Below are 22,940 nucleotides of genomic sequence, written 5' to 3'. Positions count from 1 at the left end.
ATAAAAATGTAATAGATAGGTTCTAGTGGCCTAGGGGTAAGAAAATTCATTGCAATCCTAAATGCACAAAATTTGAGTTCTCTAACAGAATTGCAACAATCACACAATTGCAATAAGATCACCTCAAGTCATGACAACATTAAATATAGTAGAATGAAGCATTGTCCAGTCCTAAACAATCTTCAAGACTGTCAGTATGTTTGAATCCATGCAGTTTCCCTTGGGTTGGTTTGTTTTTTTCCTGTAATGATGTCCTTTTCTAACCTTCTCTGATGACATATTCAGACTAAGAGAGCTGAAGTTCCCCATTCTTACTTCTGAGGAGCTTTGTAGATTGTAAGCATTATTATCTTTTACTTGAGTCTTCATTTCTTATCTTTCACTAGAGTTTAGGTTGTAGAGACTATTTTACTGGTCACTTTATCTCCAGTGTCCAGTACATGGTATGTGTAATATTTATTTACAACATTTTGTGTGTCATATTTATTTGCATAAAAGAATATGATCAATGTTATTTATGATTTTACAAGTTGTGGCACCATTACAGAGCAACCTGGCATAATATTTTCCATTCCTCTTCATTTTCTATCCCTTTTCATGCAACATTTAACTAGTTTTCATTCTTAATTACTAAGGCTCTTTAACATAAACTGCTATGTGGGTTAAAAGATAAAAACACAAGAAGAACTTAGAGAAATTTACACCTACATTCAGAGTGCTTCACCATTTGGTGATATTTGGCATCTGTGTTGTGATGAAGTGACAGGAGAAGCACAGGCTGGTTTTTCAGCAGCCTCACAAATTACTTGTACAGTTTGTATAGTGAAGTGGCATATAGCTTGCTCACTTTCACACTGATATATACTCTTCAATCATTATTTTGAGCGTCTGAGCAACCCTGTAAATACACATGCATATACATATACATATACATATACATATACATATACATATACATATACATATACATATACATATACATATACATTAGCTTTTGCTTTTCCAGAAAGGAGATATATTGAATATCAATTATGTGTAATAGTTCTAAAATATCCTTATAGTGTTGGGATCTTTTTGGTTTGTGGTTTTTTGTGTTCTAAGTCCTTATTTGGGGATTACCTATGTTTAGGTACAACTATGATACTATGACAGCCCAGAACCATTACATTAGGTGCCAGGTAGCAAGGGAAAATTTATTAAACCATTTTAAAATTTTAAAGGAATTATTTTAAAGTGTTATATTGACTCTACATTTATTTCACATTTCCTGAGCAATAACATGCAAAACATATTCCAATAGGTTCCTGGCTGCCATTTGACCCCCTTTTAATATATCATCCACATTCCTAGCAAAAGGATAATCAGTCTAAAATGTAATTTGTATAGGCTTTTTAAAAACAAAACTTATATAAACCATAACATCACATAATTTATTACAGTGGAACTTGGGAAAGCCAAAATCTGTATAAAATGGAAACTTTTCAGATATGGAAAACTTAAAAATTTTATAATGAAATAAAAAATTGAAAAATAGTAACACTATTGTTGTTGTAGTTGTTATGTGCCGTCAAATCACCTGCTACTCAATGACCCTATGTACAACAGCAGTGAAGCCTGCTCTGTCCTGAGCCAGTTCCACTGACTCCAACACACCTACCCCCCTTTTCCCAAGTTACTGTCTCAGTTCATCTCATCTGGGATTTCTCTCTCCTGTGCTGTCCCTCCACTCTTCCAAGTATTATGTCCTTCTCTAAGGACTGATTTCTCCTGGCCATGTGCCCAAAGTATGTGAGATGGAGCTTCAAAATCCTCGCCTCCAAGGAGAAATTTGGTTTCACCCCCTAAGACAGATATATTTGTTTTCTTATTGATCCATGATATGTTCAACACTCTTCTCCAGCACCACAACTCAAAGGCATCAATTCTTCTGTCATCCTTAGTCATTGTTCAGCTCTCTGATGCATAATAAGTAATATGAAGAACATGGTGTGGATCAGGCACATCTTAATCTCTAGATTGATATTTGTTGCTCCTTAGTACTCTGGAGAGATTCTTGACATCAGATTTGTCCAGCACAATTCATCTTTTGATTTCCTGACTGCTGGTGCCAAGAGTGTTGGTTTTGAAGCCAAGCACTTATAATTGTTAACTACCTTAATCTCTTCTTCTAATATGGAGCTGCTAAATGGTCCAGTGGTGAGAATCGTTATCTTCTTGATGTTGAGCTTCAATCCATATTGAGTATTACAATCTGTGACCTTCTGCAGCAAGCACTTCAGGTCCTCCTCAACAAGCAATGTTGTGACATCTGCATAATGTAGGTTGTTGATGAGTCTTTCTCCAATCCTGATGCCACAGTCCTCCTCATAAAGTCCAGCCTCTTGAATGATTTTTCTGCATATAAATGGAAAAGCTCTGGAGATATGGCACACCCCTGATGCACTCCTTTTCTGATTTTGAAACATGCAGTGTTTCCTTGCTCTGTTCTGATGACTGTCTCCTGGTCCAAGTATAGGCTTCACATGTAAGTAATCAAGTGTTCTGGTATTTCCTTTTTTATCATGGTTAGCCACAGTTTTTTGTGATCCATACAGTCAAATGCCTTTGCAAAGTCAATGGAACACAGATAGACTTTCTTCTGGTATTCTTTGCTTTTAGCCAAGATTATTCTGACTGTGACAATGATGTCCCTACTGGCATAGCCTCTTCTAAACTCAGTCTGTACTTCTGGTATTTCTCTGCTGATGTGCTGTTCCAGTCATTTTTAGATAATTGTCAGCAGGATTTTGCTTGTGTGTGATCTTGGTGATACTATTTGAAAATTTCCACACTCTGTTAGGTAACCTTTTTTAAAAAAAATTATTATTTTGTGTGTGTGCGTACCATCAAATTGGATCTTACTAGTACAGGAGGAGATTGTCCCTCCTTCTCCAGTAAAGCATCTGGTGGATTCGAACTACATGCTTCTGGGATTGCAGCGCAGCTTCTTGTGACTAGGCCACCAGAGCTTCCTAGATAACCTTTTTTTTTTTGTAATGGGGATAAATATGGAACACTTCCAGTCAGTGGGCCAGATGACTATTCTCCAAATTTCTTGGCAAAACTTGGAAAGAACTTCCAGAGCAGCATCTGTTTGCTGATATACATCAGTTGGTATGCCATTAATTTGTGGGGCCTTGCTTTCAGACAATTGTTTAAGAGTAGCTTTAATTTCTTTCCTTTGTCGTTTGGTCATATGCTATGTCTTCCAATACTTTTGAAACCAACTTGCTCTCTGGTGAATTTTGAAGCTGTATCTCACATTCTTTGGATGTGTTACCAGGAAAGGCCAGTCCTTAGAGAAAGAACATCGTATTTAGAAGGGTATTGTATCAGTGCATGAAAGGAAGATCCTGGATGAGATGGATTGACACTGACTGTGTCAATCAGTGGCTGTGGCAATGGGAGCAGGCAATGGGAGCAGGTGTGTCAGAGATGATAAGATTGGGTCAGAAGAGGATAGGATTCAGAGCTATTGTTTATAAGTCACTATGAGTCAGAGTCGACATGACAGCATATAAAAACAACAACAACATATACAGACAAACCTAAATTCTAACCAGCAAAGGGTAAAATTTATATTTATATAATATTACACATAATATAATATATATTATAATTTTTCTGCATTCAAACTTATTAAATGCTCTTAGATTTTAGGTACTATTGGTTCTCTATATTCTCAGGTTTATTAGAAAACTGAAATTTATTCCACAATATTGTAACCACAACAGCAGATTAAATAACAGTTCAAGGGTTTAAAAGATAGAAAATTACTTACACAAAGTCTTCTTTGCCTGAAAGAGAAATAGAAGAAAGAGGAGACGAGAGGAGAGAGGAGAGAGGAGAGAGAGAGAGAGAGAGAGAGAGAGAGAGAGAGAGAGAGAGAGAATAGCAACAAAATTATTTGAAAGGCAAAGAAGAAGAGCAGAAGGGGCATGGAAGATTTAAGTCTCAATAAACAGTTTTATATGCAATTTCCGCAAACATATTTTCATTTGCTATAAAACAGCAAACAGCTTGGGAGGAAGAAGCCAGAAATACGCACAACAAGAGCAAAATAGTCTTAAATAAATACTGGCTTGCAAAAAATATTGCAACCCATATCAAAATACGCTTATCTTATGGAGCTTCAAAATATAATAAATTTTTGCTGACAAGCAGTTATTTGGGTTGAAGTTAAAATAAATCCCTCTTTGTCTTAAGGAAAGTATAATTTCAGACTTTAAAAATGAGGTTGTTTTTGCTCAGATACTGATCACTGGCCACATATTTCTCCCTGAATTGAGCTACTTAGACATTGCAGTTGTACTGGAAGAAATCTCATTAATATAATTCTTTGAAAGTTAAGCAAGGATGTCTCAAGAAAATAGGGTATTAAAACTTCTAAGTGAAAATCAAATGCACTTTTCATTATAAGAAAAAGGAAAAATATTCCAAGGGAAAAATTTCTTTTGGTGTATTGTTGTTGCTGTTGTGTATCTTTGAGTCAGAACCTACTCATAGCTACTCCTCGAATGGGTTTTCAGATGCAATAAATCACACAGAAGTAGATTGCCCATCATTCTCCGATGGAGCAGTTGGTAGATTGGAACTGCGTGCCTCTGCGTTTACAGTGTAGTTCTTTACCACTAGGCCACCACTGCTCCCTCCCTTTGGTATGTTGTTGTTGTGGTTGACCATCAAGTTGGAAGTGACTCACAACTTATCCTCCAGGGGAGTTTTAGAGGCAATCATTCATAAAGGGGTTAATTATCCATCTTTCTCCTCACAAAGCTGGTGGATTCTAACCCAGGCCTTTGGGTTGACATTGCAGTTCCCTACCACTAAGCCACCGAAGCTCCTTATTGGTATAATGAGTTAAAATAAAACTGTATAGTATATTATATTTTATTTATCATGTCAGTTTTCACCCCAAAGACCTAGAGCATTTTGATTAAGTCAAATCAGAGTTAAACTCAATAAAATAATAAATAGTGTTATGCCTATCTCATAATTTTAAGTATTTAGGGGGGAAAAAACTCACCCCCCAAAACAAACCCATTGTTGTTAAATTTATTCTGACTCACATTGACCAGGTTTTCAAGGAAGAAAATCTTAATAGCAGTAAACTGTCTTATCTTTCCTCTGAGAATTGCCTGGTGCATTTGAACTATGGAGGTTTCCATTAGAAGCCCATACACAACTGGGAATAAAAACCACACCCAAAACATATATATAATTTAAAGAGTGAGATCTGAGAAGCTCGAGTATAATGAAGAAGGATATGGTACCAGGTTTAGAGGAAGACTCATCAACAACATGCAAATGCAGATGATACAACCTTGTTTCCAGGAAGTGAAGATTTGAAGCACTTACTGAATAGCTACAGACTTTTATATTTGGAAGTTGGACAATGATTAAGAAAGAATGAAGGGTATAGAATATATTATGAACTGACAAAACAACAAGACTATCTCTCTTGGAAGAGGAGTGGCCAGATTATCAAATGTAAATCAAAACTCAAATCCTCTTCTGTCAGCTAATTCTAACTCTTAGCAAACCTGTAGAAAGAGAGACATTTGTGCAATTTAAAATAATTGCACATTACTTTAAGCTTTTTATAGAATGACATATATCTGACAGTTGGGTGAACTTTACAATCAAGGAAAATATGTGAAAACACATTCAATTGAAAATATATCTTTTTAAAATGAATTAACTTGTTTCTATATATTATAGGCGTGTTGTCAGGAGTGGCCGTTCCTTGGAAAATGACATCATGCTGATAAAATAGAGGTGAGTAAAAAGAGGAAGGTCGTCAAGAAGGCAGTTGGACAGAGTGACTATAACAGTGGGCTTGAGGATGATGTGGGTGGTGATGATGGTGCACGGTAGTGCAAGGGTCGTGTCTATTGTTCACAGGGTCACTATGAGTTGTAGCCAACAACAATATTAGGATGCTTGGAAAAAAATATCAATGTATGTACAGTTTACAGGCTCTGAAAACCTGTTGGAGAGTCAGCTATGAGTTGGTCTTGACTCAACAGCCCATAAAAATAACAATATCATTAGAACCCTTGTTCTCATCTTCAACTGCATTAACCTTATTTTCACCTTGCATCTACCCATATAACTTTTATGCCTAATCTATTTTTATTTTAATGTTTTTATAAATAGATTTGAATCTATATACTAATGTTGTTGTTTGTTGTTTTTAAGTGCCATGGAGTTTCAGGCGACTCATTGCATCCCTATGAAGTAGAATCCTCGACACTTGGGTGTCTTTCATCCTCTCTCCAGGTTCATAGGGTTTCTGGAGGCAAGCTATTATGGAAGTGGATGCCACTCCTCCTTCCAAGCTTGTTTTAATAGGGGAGCTCCAACCCACTCTCTCTCCGCATTGAGTAACCAACCATTAACGCATTTGACACATCAGTCACAGTGTTCAGCCTCACAGCAACAAGTTACCTACATTTTTTTATATTGCAGATACAGTGTGATATACACTATTTGAAATATTTTTTCCTCCAAATATTTTGTCATATTAATGTTGGAGATTTTTTCCTTTTCTTCATGGTATAACTGTGTTTCTCCATGGGGTCACTTTTTATGTATAAAATTACAACTATAAAAACTTTTACTAATTAGAATTTTTTAATCAAATATTTCGTATTTTATTAGAGTGCTAATAATGTGTCTTTGCAATCACTTGTTATGCATCAGAGAGTTGGACAATGACTAAGGAGGATAGAAGGAGAATTGATGCCTTTGGGCTGTGGTGCTGGAAAAGAGTATTGACTGTGCCCTGGACTGCCAAGAAAACAAAGAGATTCATCCTGGAGAGGGTTAAACCAGGCTGCTCCTTGGAGGCAAGGATTCTGAGGCTTCGTCTGACATACTTTGGACATGTAAGGCGGACAGGACCTTGGAGAGGGACATCATGCTTGGGAGGGTTGGAGGGACGACACAAAAGGTGAAGACCCTCTATGAGGTGGATTGATTCAGTGACTAGGGTAATTGGGATGGGTGTGTCGGAGGCAGTGCGATTGACACAGGATAGAGCAGGGTTTAGGGCTGTTGTACATAGGGTCGCTATGAGTCGCAAGCGACTAGATGGCACATAACAACAACAGTAATGTTTCAGGGAGCTCTAGTCAGATAGTCCTCAGCAAGCAGTGCTGTTAACCCAAAGACTGAAAGCCATCTGCAATTTTAATCAACTGTCCGCTTTACAGGAAAAAGATGAGCAGTTTCTTCCCATGTTCGCTGCTTAAAAAATTCAATGATGAGTCTCTGTGATTGGGAACTAACTTAGTGGCAATAAGCTTATAATATTACTTTTTTCTTAGTAATTTGCTGAGCTAGATTAAATTTATTTCATGTGCTTTATCATATTCCTGTTAACTTTGGTGTAAACATAAGAATTGGATAATTTTTTTCTAAATAGTGATGCCTTAAGTTTCTCTAGTATATTTTAAAAATACTTTTTCATGTTAATAGTATTTTTTTATTTCCCTAAAATAATTTATATTGTTGTTCTTAGCCAATAAACCTGATCAAATTTGAGTATCTTATAGATAAGACTCCATAATTACAGAATTTTGCCATTAAAACAATGAAATTTGATAGTAACCCCTCTTGCAGATTAACAAATCAAGAGAATTCCTGAATAACTTAATTGTTGATAGACAAAATAAGAAAGAAAAAATGAGAAAGTATATTATTTCCTAAATTTTGCAAGCTGATTTCTGACAAATATTTGCAGATAAATTTGTTCCTGTCATATGTTTAAAAAACACCTCCCAATTAAGGCTATTGCTGTTGAGTCTATTCTGACAAATAGTGAATCTAATATACAGAGTAGAAATTCTTAGGATGGTGGAGGATATAAATCTTTATTGTGTCAGACAAATTCATCTTTCTCTGGAAGCATAGCTAGTGGATTCAAACCACAAAACTTCAGATTAAGGGAGCTCTGGTGGCCTAGTGGCAAGAAGCTGCTCTGCAATCCCAGAGGTATGCGGTTTGAATCCCCCAGATGCTCTGCTGGAGAAGGAGGGGCAATCTCCTCCAGAATCAGTCAGATCTGATTTGACGGTACATACACAAAAAAATAATAAAATAAAATAAATAAAATACTTAAATAATGTTTTAAAAAAAACCCCAAACCCCTTCAGAGTAGTAACCCAATATTTAATCCATTATATCATCAAAGCTAACCAATTTCAACAATGATTAAACGTAAGGTGGCCATAGTAGACTAATGTCTGTAAATATTAAGCAAGAAAACACACACACATGCACACACAACCCCCCCCCCCTTAGAGATTTACTTTTCAACAAAGACCTTCAAAAATTTGTTCTTCTTGTTATTTACCATTGAATTGACTTTGGCTCATAGCAAAACTATGTACAATAGCTCTGAACCCTGCTCTATCTTTAGCCAATTTCATTATCTCTGACACACCTACCCCCATTAAACCTGTCAGTGAGTCAATCCATCTCATCTGGAACTTCCTCTCTTCCTCTCCTTCCACCCTTCAAAGTATGATGTCCCTTTCCAACAACAGGCTCCTCCTTTTAATATGCTCAAAGTATGTCAGACAGAACCTCAATATCTTTTCCTCTAAGGAGCTGCCTGGTTTCACTCTCTCCAGGACAAACCAGTTTGTTTTCTTAGCAGTTCAGGGTATATTTAATACTCTTTTCCAACACTACAACTCAAAGGCATTAATTCTTCTTAGTGATTAAGTCCTAGTCATTGTCCAATACATTACAAGTCTTGTGAAGACCATGGCTTGGATCAGGCACACCTTAGTCTCTAGACTGACATCATTGCTCTTCAGCACTTTAGAGAGGTCTCTGACAGCAGGTTTTCCCAGTGCAATTTATCTTTTGATTTCCTGGTTGGTAGTAGTACCAAGAGTGCTGATTATGGAGCCTTTATATAAAATAAATAAAAATAAGAAAAAGTAACATGCAGATTTACTAAAGAAAACAAACAGGGCTAAACAACACTCTCCCCCTATTTATTATGTACATATATTGTATATTGTAGAGTTGTAATCAACCTATAACTGACTCTCTGGCAGGTTTTCAGAGTCACATGGGAGGAGATTGTCCATCTTTGTCCCATGATTGTATATGTATCAATGTACACTTTCTCATATACATGTAAGTTTATGCATGTATATAGATGACTAAATTATGTATATATATTCAGTAGATAAAATAGATGAGAAGGTAAGCAGCAGAAAAATAAACCAAAATTGAAATAGATTACTGAGCCATTTAAGATCATAAGAAAGGAATGAAAAGTGTAGAGACTGAAAAATGTTTATTTGGAGTCACAATTGGAAAATTGAGTGACTGTTACAAAGGTAATATTGAGGGAGAAAACGCTTAGGAGCTATCCAGAAAATTTAAAAGCTACCAATCCTGAGGTAAATAATTTCTAAGAAAAATAAGAAGATGACATCTATACAATTCAAAGTGAAACTGAACGCTAATGACACTTACAGTTAAGAAGAAATTCTAGATTTTGCCCAATAGAGCAGCAATTTGGCTTTTAAGAACAAGAATAGAAGGTCTTTATAAAATAGAAAATAAAAAACAAAGTCAAAGTAAATAAAATTTTAAGCTATTGCAATCAAATTGAAAATAGCACCTTCAAAGATTAGATAGTAACCTTAGGAGACAGGGAATTTATGTTAATGGTGGAGGAAAACAAAGAAAAGGCAAGTAATAGTGGTGGTATAACTGAATGGATATAATCTTTATCATGAAGTTGTCCACACACAACCTTATGAATTGTTCTACCATGTCTATTTTCAACAAAACAAGGATAGATAAAAATATGCGTATGCATTATATATGTACACATGTCTATATAATCATCCCAAAAGTATGGTGGGTGGAAACAGCACATATATTCAGTCTATTAAGTGAAATTCTTTCTGTATTCCTTAAAAGTCTACTAAATATAAGAAGTATATTTGAATGAATTAAAAGTAAAATCTAAAATGTATACTTGAACAAAGAGGCAGTCGTCAGAACAGAGCAAGGAGATACTGTATAGTTCAAAATCGGGAAGGGTGTCCACCAGAGATGTATTCTGTCTCCATACCACTTAAATCTATATGCAGAACAGATTGTATGGGAGGCTGCGCTGTATGAGGAGGAATGCAACATCATGATTGGTGGAAGAGTCATCAACAACCTGCATTAAGCAGATGATATAACCCTGCTTTCTGAAACTGAGGAGAACCTGAAGCACTTGCTGCAGAAGGTCAAGGACTACAGCTTTATTGAAGTTACCATCAAGAAAACAAAGATTCTCACCACTGGGCCAATTGGCAGCATCATTATGGATGGTGGAGATTGAGATAGTTAACAGTTTCAGCTTGCTTGGCTGCACAGTCAACACTCTTGGTACCAGCAGCCAGGAAATCAAGAGACAAATTGCACTGGGAAAGTCAGCTGTCAGAGACCTTTCCAGAGTACTGAAGAGCAATGACATCAGGCTAGAGACTAAAGTGTGCCTGATCCAGGCCATAGTCTTTGCAATTGTGTGCTATACATTAGAAAGCTGGACAGTGACTAGGGGTGATAGAAAGAGAATGATATCTTCGAGCTGTGGTCCTAGAGAAGACTTTTGCTTATACCATGGACTGCTAGGAGAACAAACAGGTTTGTCCTGGAGAGGGTGAAACTGGGGTGCTCCTTAGAGTCAAGGATTCTGAAGCTTCATCTGACATACTTCAGGCATGTTGCACGGAAGGACAAGTCCTTGGAGAGGGACATCATATTTGGGAGAGTGGAGGGACAGCGCAGGAGAAGAAGTCCCTCACTGAGATGGATCGATTCTGTAATTGGGGCAATGGGAGTGGGTGTGTCAGAGACAATGAGGTTAGCACAGGGTAGAGCCTGGTTTAGGGCTCTAGTGCATAGTGTCACTATGAGTTGGAAGAGACTTGATGTCACATAAAAACAACAACAACATTTATAGTGTGTGTTTGTGTGTGTGTGTGTGTGTGTGTGTGTGTGTGTGTGTGTATGTTTTGTTGTTAAGTGTTGTCAAGTCACCTGTAACTCATAGCAGCCCTATGGATAGTAGCTCCATATCCTGCCCTATCCTGATCCAATCCCATCGTCTCCAACGGACATAATCCCATTTCTCCAGTCATTGAGGCAATCCATTGTATCCTGAGTCTTCTTCTCCTGTGTTGTCCCTTCACCCTCCCAAGCTTGTTGTCCTTTTCCAGGGTCTGGTCCCTCCTGGTCATATGCCCAAAGCATGTGAAGTGAAGCTTCAAAATCCTTGCCTCCAAGGAGCTGCCTGATTTCATCCTTTCTAGGACAGACTGGTTTGTTCTCTGGGTAGTCCACAGTATGTTCAAAACTCTTCTCTGCATCATAAGTCAAAGGTATCAATTCTTCTTCTATCATAATAACTCATTGTCCAGCTCTCTGATGTATAACAAGTAATTGTGAAGACCATGGCCTGTATCAGGTGTACCTTAGTCTCCAGGCTGACATCATTGCTCTTTGGTATTCTAGAGTGGTCCCTGACAGACTTTCCCAATGTAGTTTGTATTTGACTTCATGACTGCTGGTGCCAAGAATGTTTATTGTGGAGCCAAGCAAGCTGAAGTTGTCAACAGTCTCAATCTCTATCTATCATGAAGCTGCCTATTGGTCGAGTGGTGAGAATCTTTGTTTTCTTGACATTGAACTTCAATCTATATTGAAGACTACAGTCCTTGACCTTCTGCAGTAAGTGTTTCAGGTCTTCCTAAATTTCAGCAAGCAAGGTCATGTTATCTGCATAACAAAGTTTGTTGATGAGTCTTCCTCCAATCCTGATTCCACATTCCTTCTCTTGGAGCCCAGATTCTTGGTTGATCTCTTCTAATATAGATTGAAAAGGTATGGAGATAGGATTCATCCCTGGCATGCACATTTCTTGATTTTTCAACCATCCAGTGTTTCCTTGCTCTGTTCTGACGACTGCCTTCTCATCTAAAGTATAGATTTCTTATAAGCACAATCAAGTGTTCTGCAATTCCAATTCTTCTCAGTTAGGCACAGTTTGTTGTAATCTACATGGTCAAATGCTTTTGCATATTCTACTTTCAGCCAAGATCCATCTGAATTGGCTATAATGTCCCTAGTGCCCCAGCCTCTTCTAAACCCAGCCTGCATATCTGGCAGTTCTCCATTGATTTGCTGTTCTAGTAGTTTTTAGATAATATTCAGTAGAATTTTGCTTGCATGTGATATTCATGTTATTGTTTGATAATTTCCACACTCTGTCAGGTCACTTATTTTTTCTTTAATGGGGATAAATATGGATTTCTTACAGTCAGTTGGCAAAGTGTTTGTTCTCCGGGTTGATGTCCCAAACTGCATGTGCGTCCAGGGCAGCATCTGTTTGTTGAACTACGTCGATTGGTATGCTGTAAATTCCTGGGGCCTTGTTTTCTGCCAGTTCCTTCAGAGCGGCTTGAACTTCCTCCTTTATCACCATAGTTTCTTGCTCATATGCTGTTTCATGAAATTCTTCTGTGTCAGCCAATTATTTTTGGTACAGTGACTCTGTGTACTCCTTCTATCTTCTTTTAATATGTCCTGGATCATTCAACATTCTTCCCAATGCATCCTTAAGTATTGAAACTTGAGGCTTGAATTAGTTCTTCAGTTCCTTTAACGTGAGAAATGCTGAGTGAGTTCACCTTTTTTCACATTGAATTGTAATACTTTGTTTTGTCTTCCCATGCTGTCCTTTGAAATATTCTGTTCAGGTCCCTAACATCTTGATATTTTCCCTTTGCTTTGGTTCCTCAGTACTCTAAAGCAATATTCAGAATCTATTTTGACATCCACCTTGGGCTCTTCTTCTTCTTCTTCTTCTCCTCCTCCTCCTCCTCCTCCTTCTTCCTTTGTAATGACTTTTTGCATTCTTATGAATGATGCTCTTGATACCCTCCCACAGCTTATCTGGTCTTCACTCATTAATATTCAAGGCCTCAGACTTGTTCCTGAGATAGTATTTAAATTCAGGAGGGATAGACCCAAGGTGAAATTTTGGTTCTTCTGGATTAGATTTTATTTTCTTTAGATTCATTTTGGACTAAAGACATTTTTTCACATAAAGGAAAAATGAAATACGATGGAAATCTGGGTCTACACTAAGGAATGAAGGTCTCCACAATAGTAATGTCTGTGCATACACAGTGAATATTTTTTCCGTTTTTAACCTTCTTTAGGTTATATTAATCTTAGATCCCAAAATGCATTAACAGTACAATTAACAACTGCCTGAAAATTATCTCCATTAATAAATCAAGTTAAATTTGAAGCAACAGAACATGGTTTTAGTGTGACATTTGTGTTTTTTATAAATGATATTAGCAATGAACACATTTTGTTCAGATCTGAAATCAACATTCGTGGAACCAGGAGTGAGGAACTGAAATGGTGAGTTGCATTGGGAAAATCTGCTGTCAAGGACCTCTCCAGAGTGCAAAGAAGCTACAGCTCCTTTATCTCTTTAATGACTAAGATGTGCCTGTGCAAGCAATGGTCTTCTTAATTGCTTGCTAAGCATCTAAGAAAGAGCTAGAGAATGATTAAGAATGATAGAAGAAGAATCAATGCTTTAGACCTGCAGTCAACTCATTGACTTCTTAGAGAACAAATAGGCCTTCCCTGTCCAGGTAGCTCTTTGGAGACAAGGATTTTGAATCTCTGTCTCACATACTATGGGCATGTTGTCAGAGGAGACAATCCTGGGAAAAGACATCATACTTGGAAGTGAAGGAGGTCAGTGTAAGAGAGAAAAAGCCCAAATAAGGTGGATAGACAGGGTTACTAAGTCAGGGAGGTCAGATGCGTCAGAGATGGTGAGATTAGCTCAGAATAGAACATTGTTCATAGGGTCAATATGAGTCAAAGGCTACTCAATGGCTCATAGTAACAACAACATTTAAATATTTAAATATGAACATTAAGTTCTGTTGTTCCACTTATAGACCATAAAATTCTATAAGGCAGTTAGTTGCTCAACCGTTCAGACTTTTCTACCTTAAGAAGTAGAAAAGGAAAAAAAAATAGACAAAATATTTAAAAAAGTTTTCACATAAAGCAAACATCATAGAAATGTATCGTGATATTTATAACACAGTTAAAATAAAATGTATTAAAACAATGGCACAAAACCTTCAGGGAATAATGGAAGCATATGGTTTAGTGAGCAGTTTATATATCAAGTTTTATAGTATTAGTTGATACATGAAAAGCATATAAAATAAAGCCTAAATCATAAAACAAAAGAACTATTGCTAATAAGCAAATAACAAAATAAAAGGAAATACAATCATAAAATAAATGCAATCAATCCTAAAAAGGCAGAAAAGTAGGGGATAGGAAATGGATAAAGAAAAGGTAAATACAAACAAATAGAATATAAATAAGAGATAAACTTAAATGTAAATATTTGATGGAATTTACCTAAATGACATAAAAATTAAATTATTGAAACGATTTAAGACGAAAATGTAGATTGGCAGATTTTATTGAAAGTGTCCCACTACATGGCAGAAAATAGTCAGAAATCAGGTAGCTAACAAATTGTATCATGAGTATTTAAAGAATATATACAACTCAAGATAAAAAAAAAAGCCTCCCAATTTAAAAATAAAATAAATACTTGAGCAACAAATAATTTGTACTTAACAAAATTCATTACAGCAGATGTACAATTAAACTTTAAACAAATGCAAAAAGTGTCTTACATCATTAGTTATTGTTGTTTGTTGTTGTTATGTGCCGTCGGGTCGCTTGCAACTCATAGTGACCCTATGTACAACAGCCCTAAACTCTGCTCTATCTTGTGCCAGTCGCACTGTCTCTGACACTCCTATCCCGATTATACCAGTCACTGAATCAATCCACCTCATAGAGGGCTTTCCCATCCTGCGCTGTCCCTCCACCCTCCCAAGCATGATGTCCTTCTCCAAGGACCGGTCTCTCCTCACAACAAGTCCAAAGTATGTTAGACAGAGCCTCAGAATCCTTGCCTCCATGGAGCCAGCCAGTTTAACCCTTTCCAGGACAAATCATTAGTTATTAGGAAAATTAAAATCATTAATACCAGGCAAGCTTATATAAATGACAAAAAATTGCTGGAAACAAATTTTGGCAAGGATATGTAAAAACCAGAACTCCTACTCATTGCTGGAGGAAGGAAAAGGATTCCAAACATTTTGAAAAAAGGTTTTGGCACTTATCATAAAGTCAGCATAAACCTACCTTATGTCCCAGCATTTGCACTCCTAGTTATTTACCCAAAAGAACTAAACAACATGTGTCTACAAAAAGAATGGCACAAGGTGTTCATAGCAGTTATATTCATATTAGCCTAAAACAGAAATATTTAGGGGAAGAATGAAGAGGAGGGGAGATGGGAAATTGTTATTGTTTATATTAGAAATGAATCTTAAAAGTATTATTCTGAGTGAAAAAAATTACATAATACATTGTTCCATCTATATAAAGTTCTAGAATAGATAAAACCATTTGATAGTGAGAGGAATCAAATCAGTTATTATTTCAGTAAAGAGTCTACCTAGAAAAGACAACTTTCTGAAGATATGAAGTACTTGCATTAGTCAAGTCTAATCAGTCAAACTAATACTTTATGAGTTTTACTAAATGAAAGTTTTAGAATAAAATAATAACAATACGGAGATGTGCAATAATATGTCTATGTTTCTACCAAACACACACAGAGCTTGTTCTTTCCATAAACATTTTAAAGAAACCTCCAAGTAGGTCTAAAGGAAATATACACACCAACAATATGAAAAGTGGTATAAGAGCTTCACTGTATGAGCATACAATGAGGAGCTCTGCTGGCCTAATGGCCAAGGCCGGGGCAGGGCATTAGAATCCACAAACTGCTCCTCAGGAGAAAGATAGACAGTCATCTTCCATGAAATTTATAACATTTGAAGACTCAGTAAAGGATCAGTGGTTGCAATTTGAAGGCACATAACTTTAACAAAAACATAAATCAAACATATTAACTTTGCTCAGAAGGAATAGCAATCCTTAAAATGAACCTTGGAGGTGTAGTTTGACATTGAGCTACTAATTAAAAGGTGAGCAGTCAATTTCAACATCTATTCCATGAGAGATAGATGTGAATTCTCTTCTCATTATTATGTACAATCTTGGAAATTCAAGGAAGAGCAAATGGACATCAAGTCAATGGTAGTGGATGAATATGATATAAAATATATTTTCATTATTTTTTAGAAGAAAAGTAATTCATTTCACTATAAATGTCCTTAGAGAAGCTTGGAAGAACCCTAGAAGCCCCAAATAAATAGTCTACAACATAAATAGTCTTCCAAGCATCCTGTAAAACCTTTAATCAGCAGAGGAGAAAATAGATAAATGGGACCTTCTAAGAGTAAAAACCTTTTGCTCATACAAAAACTTCTCCAACAAGGTAAAAAGGAAAGACACAGACTGGGAAAAAGTATTTGGTAATGACATGTCAGATAAGGGATTTATATCTAGAATTTATAAAATACTTGAGCACCACAACAAGGAAAAGATAAATAACCCAATTGAAAAGTGGACACTCCACCAAAGAGGACATTCAGATGATGAACAAACACATGAAGAAATGTTCAAAATCCCTAGATCTAAAAGAGATGCAAATCAAAACAACTACAAGATATCATCTCACCCCAGTAAGAATAGCAAAATTTAACAGAAAAGCAGACAACAAATGCTGGCAAGGTTGCGGAGAAACTGGAACCCTTATTCACTGTTGGTGGCGATATAAAATGTTGCAACCAGAAGGCAGTATGGCCCTTTCTCAAAAAATTGCAAATAGAAATACCATTTGACCCAGCAATTCTTCTACTGAGAAACCATAACCACCATCCAAGCAGATATATTCACATCCATGTTTTTTGCAGCTTTGTTCACAATAGCAGAGAGTTGGAAATAACCCAAGTGCCCAACAACAAACTAAAGGACAGAGAAGTAGTCATATATTCACACAATGGAATTCTATGCTGCATTGAAAAATAAGAAACTCATGAATTGTTATACAAAATGGGTGACCCTAGAGGACATTTAAGCTGAGTGAAAGATCTAAGTCACAAAAAGACAAATATGGTATCATGCCACTGTTATAAAACAGGACTGACGTGGCAGTTGGAGGGGAAACTAAGAAAAGAGGGATAAATAATTTACATGGCATTGAAACAGATGGGGAAGAGAACTGTATAAAAGGAATATATGATTAGGTATTGTATGCATGGCATGAGTGCAGAATAAGAGCTGCATAGTAAAGTGGACTGGGGTGGAGGTGGGGCACTGTATAACAATGAAAGAACTTTTTTTCCCAAAGAAAAAATTGACCCTGGGGGAGAGGGGGAGCCAGGAGGAAAATGTGCAACAATGAACACTTGGAAACCCACGTTCTTTATAAACTTTCATTAAAATGTAAAAATAAAAATAAAAGTAATACATTTCAAAATACATATGCAAGACTACCAAGTATGCTGTGCTATTTCCAATTTTGGTTAGATACATATTTTTAATTAATTAAAATAGTGCTGTTATCAGGGACCTCGCCAGAGTACTGAAAGCAATGATGTTAGTATAGAGAATAAGGTGTACCGGATCCAGGCCAGGATCTTCACAATTACTTGTTATGCATTAGAAAGCTGGACAATGACTAAGAACAACAGAAGAAGAATTGATGTCTTTGAGTTATAGTTCTAGAGAAGAGCCTTGAACATAGCATGAATCATTAGGCAAACAAATAGGTCGGCTTAGGGTGAAACCAAGTTTCTCCTCAGAGGCTAGGATATTGAAGCACCTTGTCACATACTTTGGGCACGTGGCCCAGAGGGACTGGTCTTTGGAGAAGGAAATCATACTCAGAAGGATAGAGGGACAGAACCAGAGAGAAAGACTCTGGATGAGATGGATTGATACTGTTATTAGAGCAGTGAGTGCAGGTGTATTGGAATCAGTGAGACTGGCTCAGAGCAGGGCAGGCTTCAGAGATGTTGTGCGTATAGTTACTATGAGTCGCAGGCAATTTGATGACATGTAATAACAACACCTATAGCTTCCTTCTGCTTTCAACTGATGGAGTTAAGCTCAGAACTTACAAATCATATCTTCGTTCTTTGGCAAGTGTTTCATCCTTTGTAAGACCAGTTTAAAGCCATTTTCAACTGTAGTGAATTATGCTGAAGTTCAATTTATCAATCAAGAAAAGGAGACTAATAATATTTTTCTAACCTCAATAGTTGATGTTCACGATTCTTCCAGGTTCTCCATTGATTTTCCTCTCTTTTGTCTCCTTAGAGAGAAATCATTTGTCTCTAAACTTAGCCCTGTGATTTAGAATCTATCTATCTATCCCTGCTTGCCTCTCTTACCATGCTGGATCTTACTGTTATGTGAGAGTTTGAGAAATAATAAATTTTTGGTGGACTTTCTGTGCTCTCAGAATCATCTCCTCTCTATACAGGACAATCTGTTTTAAGATTTTCTTTTTCTCTAAAGCAAAGTTATATCAATGAAAGTTACTAGACATACTTGTTTTCCAACACTGATTGTACCAATAATTTTAATTACATTTGCACTTCAGTTTCTTTTTCGTTAAATAGGGGTATATAAGCACAAAGTTACATAGTGTGTTATGTGTTGGTCTGCTGACAATATCCTATAAAAATTTACAGCCTCACAGATGGATGAAAGGTTGACTATGAGCAGAAATAAACTCAGCACTAGTGGGTTGGGGTTGTTGGGCTACCCTATAAAGCTATTTTCAAGTGTAATATTCAGTGAAATTAAGTAAATTTGCTAATATAATACCAGTAGTTGTTTAATAAATGACTATTACTATTATTACTCTTTTTTTCATTGAATTTGAGTCTGAAGCAACTGCCAGCTGACCCTCCCCTGGGTTTCTAAGACTAAACTGTAGGAGAGCAAACTGTTTTTTTTCTTCTGCTGAACCAATGGTGAATTAAAATGAACAGGAAGGTCAACATTGAGGTTAGCTGTACAACTCCCTATAGATTATATCACCAGAACTCCTTATTATTACTAATGTAATAGTCTTCACATACAAGTCCTAAAGGGCCTCATTTAGGGGGTGAAAGGGTAGAGACTAGGTGGTGAGCATGTTTTGGTTTTGAGATCTTCTGTTTGAGACAAAATATCAAGATATTCTTTAGTAAATTTATTTAAAGTACATTAATATCCCACCATAATACAGAATAAATTTAGAAAATAGTTGTCTGCAAAGAATTAATTTATTGTCTTCCAATTGTTCTTTTAAATATGTAACTCATGCCACAGGCACCAATATTCAATTACTTTATAGTGGCTCTAGAAATAGCTATAAAGTAAGTGTCATGGGTCATACTAATAAACTCTGTCTGTTCAAAGTCAAGAATGTTAATAACCAAAGACCTAAAGCCATTTTGATTAAAAGAATGTCAATTTTAGAATATGACACGCTTCTCAAATTTCAAGCTAGATATTTCTGGAAGGCAGAAAGTCAAGTTGTATTAACGTTTTTCCCCTCACTGAGAAATTTACTGCTGTTCAGAGTAATAAACCAATTGTTTAGCTTGAGAGTCAAAGTTCAACTTACCACACTTTGCATTATCATTGTTACCAAGAAAGAAAAAGAAATTCTCCAAATTCAATTTAGACTTTATTTCTCTTGTCCTTGTATATTTACAGTAGGTTTTTCAGCATAACATAAAAATAACATTCTATAATTTGCCCCTTACATTTCTAGGAACAAGTCTAAAATGACCCTTTATTTCAATCACTGTGAATACCTCACATTCTCCAGGAGCCATAGATCTGGCACAGTATCAGTATTTTATAATTTTTCATAATTTTTTTTCTGTTGAGATTTCCTCTTCTTTCTTTTATTGAGACAAATTGTGTGATTTTATTTCAAGCTCTAATTCCATTAAGCAATCTCTGGTGGCCTACTGCTAAGGAGTTGCGTGCCTCGTTCAAATCCGCAAGCTGTTCCCATGGGAAAAAGAACAGTCTTCTCCTGTGTAATTTATAGCCTCCAAAAATTCACAGGATGGCCAGTTATGAGGAAGTTTTAACTCAATGGCATAACAACAACAGTTTCAATAAACCCTCAACAACAACTCAAAGTGTCAAGTATAAAGCTTTACACTTTGGGGGTGGGGGAAGCAAGGTATAGTGGCAAAATACAGCTTCTTCAATTCATGTTACCAAAGAGAAATAAAAATTTTGAGGCTATATACCCTGTTCTACAAAATTAGATGTGAGAAGAGCACCCAACCCTATAAATAGTGGTGATTTTAAAAAAGGATTAAATTATCCTATGTTTGTCCCCTTTAAAAACCACATTGTAGTACTAATATATGTAATATATATATTTATGATATCTATTCCTCTTATCTGATGACCTTGCTTATTCTTCTATAGTTATTTTAAATATTATTATATTTATTATATTGTGAATTAATATTATATCAAATGAATCAGGTTGACAGAAAAAGAATTGATGCTTTTGAACTGTGGTGTTGAAGAAGAGCACTGAACATCCTATGGATGGCCAAGAGAAAAAACAGATATGTCTTGAAGAGGGTGCAGCTGTAGAGCTCTTTAGGCACAAGAATGAGGAGGTTTCACCTCATACTTTGGGCGTGTTGCTAGGAGGGACTGTTTCTTAGGGAACGACATGACACTGGGAATGGTGGATGGTAGATGAAGGAGAGTAAGACCCTCAACCAGGTGGATTAACATAGTAACTGCTCCAATGGGTTCTTGGGTGTCAGAAAATGTGAGGATGGCACAGGAGAGAACAGGATTCAGACCTTTTGTTCATAGAGTTGCTATGAGTTGTACTTGACACGATGGCACCTAACAACAACAGTATTATTATATTTCTATTCATTTTAAACATTTACTTGATTAGATCTGTCATATTTTTACACTATTTATTCCTCGATCCACAAACATTTCTCTTGTTATGAAGTGGTGAAGTTTAATGGTTATTATTTTGTTTTCTTGGCTTTTTAATTTCTAATTTGCTTTCTGCTATTTTAAATTATGTCTTATTTAAAATGGATTAAGTTATCTTGGTACTTTAATGATAATATTTAATATATCAAAATAGAAAAGTAATAAAATAACTATAAAATTATAATAATTATAAAATACCTTTCAAATTTTTCATGAAAAATTAAAATAGTTTTGAATACAGCCATATATTATTGAATATTCATGTGATGCTCTGTGAAATAGGATATAATAGTGTTCACATAACATTTCATGTCCAAATCACCAAGGATGGAAATTACATGGTTTGTTTGGAGTTAAGGATGACGTGTAGGAGTCGGCTGGTCTCTGTGGCCATGTGTTCTGTGGCTGTACAGCACTCTTAATAGAGGGAAAAAAAGGACAGAGTTGTTGGCTTCTAACCCAGTGCTGCTGGTGCCCTTTCCTCCTTTGATTATTGCAGTGCTGGCAATGGATCCTGAGCTCAGAGCTAAAGAGACTTCTGAAAGAGTAAGAATAATATTCCTGGTTCTATACACTTTTAAGGGATTCTATTTCAAATTAGAGCTCAAGAAGGTGCTCCCCACAGATTTTCCTGATGCAGAGGTGGGCCAGAATTCATGCGTGCTAAAGAACTTCCTGAAGCTAATTCCCTAGAAACCCAAGTATGAGGAAAACTTTTGGTCAGAGGCTATTTCACTGCCAGAAATATATCTAAGGGAAATTAAAAACAGAGACACCAATAGAGATATGTACACCTGTGTTCATAGTAGTATTAATGACACTAGCAAAAAAAAGTAAACATCCAAAATGCCCTAAGCAAGCAAATAGATTGAGAAATTAGGTACATCCAATGATAGACCTTGAAGGATATTTAAAATTTGGACAGGGAAAGAAGTATGAAAATGCTGCTTTCACTTAGTAATTTTTGCAGGTCTTCGAAGATAACAAGGATCAAAAGAAACTTTTAAACTAAAATAATAATTAGAATATGGTTAAGTTAATAAATGCAGATATTTCTGAAATGGTTTTCTGATCTGCATTTTCTATCATTGTATGTTCTTGTCATTGTTGTTGTTATGTGATTCTATGAACATCAGCTCCTGTCCTGTTCTGTCCAGTGCTATCCTCACCATCTCTGACACACTTGAATCTATTGATGCAGTCATTGTGTCCATTCACTAAGCGTGTCTCTCATTTGTTCATCCTTCATGTTTCTGAGCAAGGTGTCTCTTTCCGAGGAATAGCCTTTCCCAGCAACATCTCCAAAATAAGTGAGACAAAGCTTTGCCATCCTTGTTTCCAAGGAGAAGTCTAGATACACTTTTTAAACTTAACTGTTTTTCCTTTTGGCAGTCCATGGGACACTCAGTACTCTTCTCCAACACCACTATTCAAAGCATCATTTTTTCTTCTGTCATCCCTCTTCATTGTCCAGCTCTTGGAGGTACAGCAAGTGATTGAACAAGTATGAATCAGGAACACCTTGGTCTTCAAACTAACATCATTGCTCTTCAGTAATTTTGAGAAGTTGATGGCTTACTTGCCCAAAACAATATGTTTCCTGATCTCCTGATTCCCAGTATAAAGGGTCTGACTATGGATCTAAGTAAGATTAAATCACTGCCAAAGTCAATATTTTCCTCTACCTATTAAAATGCTGCTTATAGGTCCCATGGTAAGTGTTTTTAGCTTCTTGACGATGAGAAGCAATGCAATCCATATTGAAAGCTGTAGTATTTGATCTACAGCAAATATTTCAAGTCCTCCTCACTTTCAGTAAGCAAGGCTGTGTCATCTGCATAACGCAGGCT

This window comes from Elephantulus edwardii, unplaced genomic scaffold (genome assembly GCF_000299155.1).
Source record: "Elephantulus edwardii isolate Elephantulus edwardi_28Jun2011 unplaced genomic scaffold, EleEdw1.0 scaffold00025, whole genome shotgun sequence".
Lineage (NCBI taxonomy): Eukaryota > Metazoa > Chordata > Mammalia > Macroscelidea > Macroscelididae > Elephantulus > Elephantulus edwardii.
This window is presented reverse-complemented; position numbering follows the sequence as displayed.